Source organism: Phyllobates terribilis, unplaced genomic scaffold, assembly GCF_046119375.1.
Source record: "Phyllobates terribilis strain yellow unplaced genomic scaffold, ASM4611937v1 Scaffold_2__4_contigs__length_985480577, whole genome shotgun sequence".
NCBI lineage: Eukaryota > Metazoa > Chordata > Amphibia > Anura > Dendrobatidae > Phyllobates > Phyllobates terribilis.
The window spans coordinates 687,516,564-687,529,058 of NW_027362762.1; the positions used below are offsets into that span (position 1 = coordinate 687,516,564).

The 12,495-nt window shown below is 39.9% G+C and overlaps 1 protein-coding gene across 5 annotated transcripts in view; it reads left to right on the forward strand.

Annotated features, from left to right (window-relative positions):
• SLC45A3 (solute carrier family 45 member 3) overlaps positions 1-12,495 on the forward strand; it is a 79,697-nt gene that overhangs the window by 16,651 nt on the left and 50,551 nt on the right. The gene's annotated exons all lie outside the window — the stretch shown is intronic.

The window sequence follows — 12,495 nt, forward strand, 5'->3', positions numbered from 1 at the left end:
TGGTGACAGTAACTTTGGAGCCTGATATATAGAAATATATCAGGCCATAGCCAGGTACAATATTTTGTAATCGAGAATTGATATCCCTCCAAAAAACAAAGTGAATCATAAATCCATAATGGTAAATCTAATAAGAGATGCTATAGATTGTAGTAGGCAAAGTAATTCACATAGGTTCTTAGACCTCGATGGTCTGAAAGCGAGAAAAAGGACACAGAATGGCAGCGTACAAAGCCACATAATGGAAAAAGAAACAACAAGAGAAAAGCTGATGTATATGAAGATAGAAATGTATCTAATATCTACAAAATTGTTGGTTTACATCTATCAGCAAATTTCAAACCAAACTAGAATGGCTGTAAGGAAATAGCAATTAGCAAATTTTGTTATTCAATAAGGATTTTTACTTCTTAAAATGAAGTGAAACGTTAACATACGCAGGAAAGAAGATTCTCTCTTAAAGTCTTAAGAGACAATCTTCTTACACTGATACAAAAGGTTTCTTTGAATGGTAAGGAAATGCTTCCATATGGACAAAGAAGCCTTTTAGCACACCTCCACAAGACAGATCAAATGTTACATGAAGAACAGCATTCCTGTCCACCCCATCTTCACGTGTTCTTTCTTAAGACAAGCTCCCTAAGCACTATCAACACACTCCCAGAATACAAAGAAAACAGGTGTCTATGGCAATGTTTTTTAAACCCGCACTACTAATAGTTGTGGTCTCATTCTACTTAAGCACAAGGGAACGTCATTAAACAAGCACATCCCTAATTTTTTGCTTTTTCATGCTGCAATTTAGTAAATAGTATTCTCACATGCACAGTTACCTGTGGATAGTAATCCAGAATACAGGTTGCTATGATAGACTTGCGGTCTGCTCCCATGGTCTTCACGGCATTCTAATGTTTATTTGAAGAGTGTCCATTACAGAAGATACATATAATAATTCAATATTTTGCTCTGTTGTATACAAATTAAAGGGGTTCTCCAGGAGCATTCTTAAGAAAGGTCTTCAATATCAGATTGATGGTGGTCCGACTTTTGGCATCCCAATGAAGAGCCAGAGGAGCACTAAAAGTGGGATCTCTGGTGTGTACATTGTGTAGTGGCCGGGAGTGGTACTGCAAGCTCTCTTCCTTACAAGTGGGTGGGAGAGAGCTTGCAGTTCCATTTATGGCCACTTCACAATGTACAGAGCTCTTAAACTTCTGATGCCACTTTAAACGGAACCTGTCACCAGTTTTTTTACGATATAACCTACGGCCATCACCTCTCAGCCCCATGTTACAACATTCTATAATGCTGTATATATGACTCTAATTCGCCCTGTAAGGCAAAAAAAGACCTTTTATTATACTTACCTATAGGGCGGTCCGGTTTGATGGGCGTCGCAGGTCTTTATCTGGTGCCTCCACTCTTCTTGCACTCGTCCTCCTTCTCTGCTTCGTGTGAATGACACGTCCTCCATCATCCACACAGTGTCCCCCTTCACGCTTTTGCGCAGGCGCACTTCTTTCTGCTTTGCAGAGGGCAGAGCAAAGTACTATTCTGCCCATGCGCCGGGAAAGGCCAAAGAGCGCCAGCCCATTACAGTACTTTGCTCTGCCCTTGGCAGTTCGGAGGGAAGTGCGCCTGCATATGAGCACGAAGAGGAAAGTGTGTTGATGACGTAGGACGCGTCATCAAAACGAAGTAGTGCAGGAGGACGGCATCTCTAAAGAAGAGAGGAGGCGCCAGATGAAGACCAGCGATGCCCATCGGACCAGACCGCCCATTAGGTGAGTATAATAAAAGGTGTTTTTTTTTCCTTGCAGGACTAATTGGAGTCATACGTACAGCATTATTGAATGCTGTCACATAGAGCTGAAAGGTGGTGGCTGTAGGTTATATCTGAAAAAACTGATGACAGGTTCCCTTTAATCAGCTGGTTGTCGAGTACCATCAGTTGGTTCTTCCACGATATTGATGACCTATCCAAAAAATAAGTTCTTAAAGTCAAAAGTCAACCTGTCACCAGATTCATGTTGCCGAACCATGAGCAGCATGAATCAGACACTGGCTACTCCATGGCAGCCAAGTACAATAAGTTTTACCTTGGTATGTTGCTGTGTTTCTGCGTAAACATACTTTATAATAATAATTATAATAATTTTTATTTATATTTATATTCCGCAGCACTTTACGATTAAGGGTACTTTTGCAAACAAGATAAGACGCTACAGAGTAACACATAATTCAACACATACCAACAAGAAAGAATGCCCTGCTCGCAAGCTTACAATCTATGAGGAAACAAAAAGAAAAAATAAAGTGCTTGTCATGTATGGTCCAGCCATCATTATAATAAATAGGGGCATTCTAATAACGCTGCATGAGCCGGTCACCAGCCAGTATCTGTACAAGTACAGATACAAAGTGCTATTAAGTACATGGAAGGGAGAACAGGGAATAATTAGTTAGACTAGTGATGTGAGGTGATTGGCTAGTCTAAAGAACTGTGTTTTTAGGGCATTCTTGAAACAGTATATACTAGTAATTAACCCGATTGTCTGGGGTTGTGCATTTCAGAAAACTGGCACAGCACGAGAGAAGTCCTGGAGTCAGGAGTGGGAGGTCAGATATAGAGGATGATAGTCTTAGCTCATTAGCGGAACAAAGATAACGCTTAGGGTGGTAGACAAAAATGAGGGAGGAGATGTAGGGCGTTTCAGAACTGTGGAGAGCTTTGTCGGTAAGATTGATACATTTATACTGGACTCTGTAGAAAATGGGCAACCAGGGCAAAGGCTGGCACAAAGTGGCGGCATCAGAATTAGCCAATCAGCGACTATATGTCTTGGTTGACCAATCCGAGTCACGTGTCTGGCCAGCTTCGGTTGACTGACCTGTCACTCCCTATCTGTATAAATAAACAGATACCTTTCAGTCAAAGGCATTGTGGCAGGAAGAAGCTGGCCGAGCCGAGGATCACATTGGACTAGTCAAGACACATAGTCCAAGGTGGGCATTTTAGATTATGGATGTTTTTTTTCCTTCAGAAACGCTGCAACTTCTCGGAGGAATACATACCTGCATGAACGTGTCTGATTCATGTTGCCTATAGTTTGGGCAACATGAATATGATGACAGGTTTCTTTTAATGATAACATTTTAGAATCCCTTAAAATCATTAACATTATCCATCTCAAATTATATTTCAATTCAAACAGTTTCATCAGGTGATATAAAATCGGCTCACATAGTGCTGATTTGGATTTTTAGAACTCAAGGCATATCAGATTGTAGGAAAGAACTGCATATGCCATAAAAATTCATGAGTCAATAGTTTGGTATTAAAAGGTGAAAGGTAAAAGGAAGTGAAAAGCAAAACTGTAAGTGTAGGCAATAATCCTAAGTGAATCATAGGTAGAGAAGAATACCGTTATAGATTGTATAGAGCTGTGACAACTTTTATTGTTCCCCTTGCCATCTTCCTTTTGTGAGCAGAATTTCTCAATTACTTCTCAATATACAGTGTGTACGGAAAGTATTCAGACCCCTTTAAATTTTTCACTCTTTGTTTCATTGCAGCCATTTGGTAAATTCTAAAAAGTTAATTTTTTTTCTCATTAAAGTACACTCTGCACCCCATCTTGACTGAAAAAAAAACAAATGTAGAAATATTTGCAAATTTATTAAAAAAGAAAAACTTAAATATAACATGGTCATAAGTATTCAGACCCTTTGCTCAGCATTGAGTAGAAGCACCCTTTTGAGCTAGTACAGCCATGAGTCTTCTTGGGAATGATGCAACAAGTTTTTCACACCTGGATTTGGGGATCCTCTGCCATTCTTCCTTGCAGATCCTCTCCAGTTCCATCAGGTTGGATGGTGAACGTTGGTGGACAGCCATTTTCAGGTCTCTCCAGAGATGCTCAATTGGGTTCAGGTCAGGGCTCTGGCTGGGCCAGTTAAGAATGGTCACAGAGTTGCTCTGAAGCCACTCCTTTGTTATTTTAGCTGTGTGTTTAGGGTCATTATCTTGTTGGAAGGTGAACCTTCGGCCAAGTCTGAGGTCCAGAGCACTCTGGAAGAGGTTTTCATCCAGGGTATATCTGTATTTGGCTGCATTCATATTTCCTTCAATTGCAACCAGTCGGCCTGTCCCTGCAGCTGAAAAACACCCCTATAGCATGATGCTGCCACCACCATGTTTCACTGTTGGGATTGTATTGGGCAGGTGATGAGCAGTGCCTGGTTTTCTCCACACATACCGCTTAGAATTATCACCAAAAAGTTCTATCTTCATCTCATCAGACCAGAGAATCTTATTTCTCATAATCTGGGAGTCCTTCATGTGTTTTTGAGCAAACTCTATGCGGGCTTTCATATGTCTTGCACTGATTAGAGGCTTCCGTCGGGCCACTCTGCCATAAAGGCCCGACTGGTGGAGGGCTGCAGTGATAGTTGACTTTGTGGAACTTTCTCTCCTACTGCATCTCTGGAGCTCAGACACAGTAATCTTGGGGTTCTTCTTTACCTCTCTCACCAAGGCTCTTCTCCCACGATTGCTCAGTTTGGCTAGACGGCCAGGTCTAAGAAGACTTCTGGTGGTCACAAACTTCTTCCATTTAATGATTATGGAGGCCACTGTGCTCTTAGGAACCTTGAGTAATGCAGAAATTCTTTAGTAACCCTGGCCAGATCTGTGCCTTGCCACAATTCTGTCTCTGAGCTCCTTGGGCAGTTCCTTTAAGCTCATGATTCTCATTTGATCTGACATGCACTGTGAGGTCTATATAGACAGGCGTGTGCTTTTCAAATCAAGTCCTATCAGTTTAATTAAACACAGTTGGAGTCCAATGAAGGAGTAAAACCATCTCAAGGAGGATCACAAGGAAATTGACAGCATGTGACTTAAATATGAGTGTCTGAGCAAAGGGTCTGAATACTTATGACCATGTGATATTTCAGTTTTTCTTTTTTAATAAATTTGCAAAAATTTCTACATTTGTTTTTTTTCACTCAAGATGGGGTGCAGAGTGTACTTTTATGAGGAAAAAATGAACTTTTTAGAATTTACCAAATGGCTGCAATGAGACAGAGAGTGAAAAATTTAAAGGGGTCTGAATACTTTCCGTACACACTGTATTTTAGGATCAAAATTACCTAACACCTATATATTCCTTATGAGAGAGTGGCTGCTCTTTAACATCAATATATGATTTAAAGGATTATTCCCAAGTTCTTTAATGTAAAAGATTTGTAAAAACAAGCAACTTTGAAATTTACCTCCTAATAGGAATTCTCTTTGTTCATAATAACACAGGTATTTCTACTTCTAAGGCTGGGGTCACACGAGTGTAAATTTTCTCATCCGAAAGAATCGGGTCAACTATGCAAATCACACTCTGATCAGAGTGTGAGCATGAGCATATTGTGATCTGATTGTCTCGGATGACGAGAAGATGGGGAATTAAATGTCTCCATCTTCTCCATTATGTTAGTCCGTGGAAATCAGACTGCACTCAGATGTCATCCGAGTGCAGTCTGATGTTTTCCATGGACTCATTGACTTGCATGTCAATGTGCGATCCAAATATAGGATCAAACTCTGGCATGCAACAATTTTTTTTTCCCCGGACTGGGTCTGTCCGAGGAAAAAAATCGGACATGTGTAGGGTCTTGTAGAGCAACATGGCAACGAGTGCAATCGGTCAAAATGACGGAAAGCACTTGTCCAATTATTACAGTTGTCTGCACTAGACCTAATGTGCACTGCTTGCTGCATCGGTTACCTGCCACAACTCAAGTCTATCATTGGTGGTCGGTCTCCGAGGCAAGGAGAGCAGTGCTTACAAGCTCTATGTTAAAGCTGTCTTGATTGCTGGATCTGGCCAGCTTTAGCACCCTTGTGCTCCTTTGATGCAGCAGTAGCAGAGCTGCTTCTGTTTGCAGTATTGGAGAGTGCACAGTTTTGGCCAGTGACACCAGCATGCGACATGTCTGAACTGTCAGTCAATCCATAGTGCACCACCCTCCCGCAATCAAAGTCAGGAGGCTGGGGAATGGAGCTCTTCTGATTGTGACCTAGAGACAATCCCAGTAATCATTGCAACTGAACATCTGTATGTTTTTGACAGAGGTTTTCACATATTTTCTAAGGAATTTAAAGAGATTATCTAACTTATAAAAGTTGTTTAAAAACTGGGGCCACTACTACTAAACGCTGGGACCACTACTGGCATCACTGCTCAGTGATTGGAGCCATGATGCCGGTAATACGCCACTTGACAAATTCAGGCATAGATTGGCTCCAGACCTCACGTGATGACCCATTGTATACAAAGACGGAGAGCGTCACACGACGGTCAGCGCTAGATCGGCTGAGGAAAGAATTGGTGAATGCCATTTTATTTTTTTATATCACCCGTAGCTGTTTTCAAAAACTGCTTATCAGATGGATAACTCGATTGAGGACAGTATAATTTGCAGAGCTGCTTAAGGGTAAATTCACAAGAGGCAAATTTCTTGCAGACATTTCTGAGAATGACCCAATTGTCAGAGCTTGATCTGCTATCTATCAACGAGTCTATGACAGTCCTATTCAGATGTTTGGAATTGGTGCATAATTCTCAGAAATTTGCCTGTTGTTTATATTTTTTAATATTTTGCTTTTATTTCAGCTTTAAGAACATCTATTCTACCCAAAACCCCCAAAAATTCTGGTTAAGAAACATCAACTCAAGGGGCATGGCCGGAGTAGTCTAACAAAACTCAGACATTGGGCTCAGGCGTCTAATAATTATTATGTATGTACTCCTGATGAAGCTATTGAGGAGAAACGTGTTGAGTCTTAGCATACTATGTATTATAATAGGATGCATGTGTGAAAAGCCTAAAGTCTTGCAAATCAATATTTGTTTGCTGTTGTAATGTAGGGACAGATTTCTATTTCTGTGATTTTATGGAAATGCTCCTGTTTGCATTAAGAAATGGACTGCCTTCAGATATGTAAAGAAGAACAAGTGTCACATTCATATAAGACAATAAACTCTTGAGTTTTCTTTCCAGCAGTCATTCTGTTGCACACTAATGCTAGAATTCAAGAGAATAAGCAGGTGAAGGCTCAGTCATTGTTGTGTCACACACCCTGTGTGTCAATAAGACCTTCCAGGATGTTGATTCCTTTCTTGCTTTTCTCACCATACTCACTTATTCTAAGTGTATAATCTTACATTCTGTTTTATTACTTTATCTTATCGTAAGTCTCCACTAAATTGTGTATTTTGTGTATCCTGTGTACATGGAGTAGGAATAGGAGAGAGCACGAAGTAAAAAACTTCTCTCACACAGCTGTCATGAGTACATTTTAGCATCCCGGAATATGACTGGAATACTTGGACCATCCCTTAATCGATCTTAGATCACCATAGATTTGTTCACAAAATGTAAGGAAAAGCCTATATTGCTAACACCTTTTCAGCATTTTGTGATGGGTATTACCCCCACTCGAACAATGGAGCATTGCACTGGTCTATAGCAGTGCTTTGGATATCTGATTGAAACATGCACTGTAACACTTTACCATTTGGTGACAGCATTCCTGATTACATCTTAAACTATTAACTAATCAAATATGTCCTCCTGATGAAGCAATTGAGGAGAAACACGTTTAGTCTTAGCATGCTATATATAAGGTTACAGTCAAACTATCAGTATTTGGTCAGTATTTCACATCAGTATTTGTAAGCCAAAATGAGGAGAGGAACAATCAGAGGAAAAGTATAATAGAAACATGTCACCACTTCTGTATTTATCACCCACTCATGGTTTTGGCTTACACATACTGATGTGGAATACTGACCAAATACTGATAGTGTGACCGTAGCCTAAGCTTCAGCATATTATGAATTTCAGTACACTATTTTGAGACTTAGCGCTTTGTCTTGTGTGTAATATACTGTTCGTTTTTCACACTATTTTGGAACTGAGCATATTATTCTTACTGGAGAAAATTTTTGATTTACCTAGATCATAATAATAATTTTTATTTATATAGCGCCAAAATATTCCGCAGCACTTCACAATTAAGATGCTGCCTATGAAACATATCAACAAAATTGTGTGTGGATAATTATAATTATCCTAATATTTTGGGTGAACAGTAGATGGATTGGTACTGTGGTTGAATAATCTGATGAAACCATAGAAGTTTACCATTGAATATGGTTTATTTCATCATAGCTATTAGTCACGTAATGAGAATAGGGTGCAATAGGGCTTATTGGGGTTAGCCTACGTTGAGCAGGGGTGCCATTTGCATTGATAGGGTCTCGACCTCCGTGGTCAGGTAGAACATAAATAGAAGATTACTATGCTCTATATTCATTTTTTCTCACCTGAGCCCCTCTGCTGATATTATTGTACTCTGTTGATGACTTTCTACCAATTGCCCTTAAGTTACTATCTTTCATTTTATTTTTATTTTTGCCCTTATAATACTCTTTCTACCAAGATTTTAATATAATTAATAAAAGTAACGTTTTATGCAGTGTAATGCTGTGAACTACCGGTAATTTACAATAAACGATACACTCGAATAGTATCCATTTAATCGGTGAAATACACCTTTTCAGCAGACAGCGATCAAGGGTCGTGTAAAATTTTCATAGAGCTTTTATAGAGACGTTTTTAGCAATTTTTATGTAACAAGATAGGTTGCTTTTCTATAATTTTTTGGACCCTCTTCAGCCCCAGTATATAAAGATGAGGGGAGACCTCTGTAAAGTGTGCAGCACCTTGCTGTGGAGGCCTAAGAATAAGTCCAAGATTGGCAATGACAACACGAACTAGCAGCAGTGGTGACTTAATCACTCAATAATAATACCCGGTCAAAAGGGGATAGCAGCAAGGGTATATAGTATTAATAAAACATAACCTTTATTCTATATGCTGATAAAAATGGTATTACATTCAATACTAAAAAAGCACATACCGTATATGGGAACAATATATAGATATCTCCATATGGGTTAATAGGAATAGATATGGAATGTGTATTATTCCTCAAGAAGAGGCGAGTGACCGGCTAAGTGAGATCACACTGTGTTTATTCTGTGTATTTTGATCAAACGGTCAACCGGTCACTGGTCTCAGTATCCCATGGGTCAGACTTGGTGAATGGACAAAGTAGGGTACTCAATTATCACACCTAAATTTGAAGCAATAAAGGAAACAGTATCTATAGCAATCCTGGGGTTGAGTCCCAAGGAAATAGGTCATTAGAACGTTAGCACACGGTTGACAATGGTAATGGTCCTACGGTGTGTTAATGACTCAAATAGATGTATTTATAATGACCACAGTAATGAATTTACAATACAGTAATAGGAATAGAATGGAACATCCCCATCCATTCATGGTAGATTGCTGGTGGTCTGGCATCTAGGGCATCTCGGGTACTACTGTGCAAACGTCCAGGGAAAGGAATTTGGTTCTGCCCCTATAGATCCCTATCTTCTTTGCACTAGTCTAGTACCCCTTTTGCTCCTGCCCTGACAAGCATATAAAATAAAGGTTATGTTTTATTAATACTATATACCCTTGCTGCTATTCCCTCCCGCAGTGACAACACAGTCAAAAACTGCACCAACCTGTGGTCAGATCGATTTCTGTTGGCTCACCAAACCCCATGACCATTAATAATCATGTTGATTTGCTGTGAAACTACAGAATGGTGTGGATTTTAGCTGCACTATGACCGCTATGTGTGGGCTCAACCTAGAGATGACCATAAACTTTATGGTCAGTCGCATGCTCATTTGATGGCTGTTAGCTCTTTTCTTGACATCTCTACAGGCCAAGCCAAGCATACTTTTGCTAATAAGGAGCGTTTACTAAGCCACTGCCAGACATCACTGACATTGGATTATCTCCCGACTGCCTGATCCTTTTTTTCCCGACGTGTCCCATCAGGGTAGAGTAGGGAGCCCCTCTTGCATATTAGTTGGTCAGTCCCATTGAAATTGGTGGGTTTGGTTGACATTGATATAATGTGTACGGCCGGCTTTATTCACGTCATTTTATTTTCTCTCTTCCCGCGGCTGTCATCTCTGAATCATTTGTATCTGGTAGTTGTGAACTTTGCTTCAGTAAACAAGTGGTGATAAGGCATAAGCAAAAAAGCAATGGGTGGAGAAATCTGTTTATTGTGAGAAGTGACTATTCATATAATTTGCTGACTTGCCAATTAAAAGTTTGAATATCGTGGATATAAAAGTTTAAATTATATTACAATCAAATTTAACTTTTTTCATCTTGAAATTATTTAAAAAAAAGTCCAAACTTTAAAATGTCAACTTTGCTGTGTACATGGTGTACTCACAATACAATGTGGTGCCCCCTTTGTGGCTGAGGTATAAGCTCATATTTTTAGTTCATAAAACTGTATACCGTTCTGACTACACTGTATATGTTTTATAGAATCACTGAGACCACATGGCAAGTGAGTTTTTTGATCTATTAACTTGGTGCTGGTGTTGTGTGACAGCCATTGTTGTTGTGCTGCTGTGCCTATGGAGTGGTGTGACCTGGAGTTGTGGGGGGCTTTTCCTTGCCACATGGGTCAGGTGTTCTTGAGCTCCTGGGTCGCTCCCCCTGCAGGTGTTGTACCACTTCAGCAGTGATGCTTTAATATTGGGGACTCCCTAAGAGGTTTGTCGTGACGTGGCAGTGGGCTTTATACATTTTGATCATAATGTTAACTTGGAACCTCGTGTTCAGTTTTTATAATTTTGCCTAGACGCAGTAGATGAATGTCTAAATTTTGGATGTGCGATCTCAGCTGTTTTGTCTACAGTTATGATAGACTAGGGATTGACAAAAAGCATGCGGTTTTATTACATTTCTTTGCGCTCACATTGTGATGCTGTGAAACCACACTGTATTAAGCTGGAAAATTGTCTATGTCTGCGTCTTTATTGTGGTTCTCCTGAGGAAGAGATCCATTCAACCTAGAAACACATTGAGGAAGAGATGCGTTCAACCTAGAAACGCGTTGGAAGTATACTACAACCGATTTGTATTCATCTGAATCCTGTGAATTCTTCATCAGCAGCGCATCACACCCGCATTTATCCTTTTTTAGTGTATATTTGTCTACAATAATAGCATTTTATAAAATCAGATGCACATCAATTGTACCAGTTCAGTGCTACCATGCTGTATGTGTGGAGATTTAATCATTACTGATATGTTCTCTTGCCCCAATCATACATAACATGGTGTTGGTGCAACTTGTTGAGAAGCATTGTGTAAAAGGCTAGATGAACGGGGTGCAGTTATTCTGGTACAAGGAGTAGTGGTGAAATTGCTGTCAGGGACCTAGGAATCGGAAAATTCCATATGTCTGTCTCTATAATGCCGATGCTGCTTTTCTTCCTATTACTTGGTTACCTAGCTGACAAGTGTGCAAGGCAGAGGAATGTAGAAATACCTGCTGCTCTCAGAAAGAATTGGATACTACTCCCACCCACTATAGTATCAGGTGCTTTGTCACCTACACCCAGTAACTGGCAGATGACATGCCACGAGTCTGTTCCCCTGAAGTAAGAGAACATTTGATCAAATTGATATAATCTATTCATTGTGTGCACAGGACCAAGGACTGGGTCATAGCAGACATTTATTTCATTTGTGGAAATCGGAAGGACCGATCACACGGGCTAAAATTTGACCCTACAGATTAGTTATTTGTTTGATCCCAAAATTTTTTAACATGATCCACTGTCAGTCTAATATTTATAAGGACAGTTCCTTTGTTTCCCACGTAGATAAGAAGCCCTTACTTTTAGCACATTTGTGCCATTTGTACAGGAGAGATAGAGTCTGTAAAAGGGTACAAGGATGGGGATGAACTGACAAAAATTGTCAGGTAATAAAGAAACTTATATTACATTTAATAGATCCCCGTGGACAATGGGAAATTACTGAGTTTAAAGAATAAACTCACCTGAGGCCACATTCACACGTTCAGTCCTGTAAATCAGTGTTCCCCAACTCCAGTCCTCAAGGCCCAACAACAGGTCATGTTTTCAGGATTTGTTTACTATTACACAGGTGATGGAATTATCACCTGAGCTATACTAAGGAAATCCTGAAAACACGGCCTGTTGGTGGGCCTTGAAGACTGGAGTTGAACCAACCAGTGGATATGGTATTACCGAAGTGCATGCACTGGTTGATTGTCCTTAAAAGTATCGCTGTCTAACTGCGCCTGGAAGACCAGCTACTTTGGAGCAGAAGCCTTCCTTAATTTATAGAGTCATAGGGTCTCAAGTTACAGTGGTCATCGCTGAACTAAAGCTGGCCAAAAAAATGAAATAAAATTGGTTGAACATAGATGGCTAAATAAATGATAATTTTGTAATATATTGCTTTGCAGACGCATCCATACACATGTAAGTCCATATTTTTAATCTTTCTGGCAAAATCTTTAATGGGCTTTCA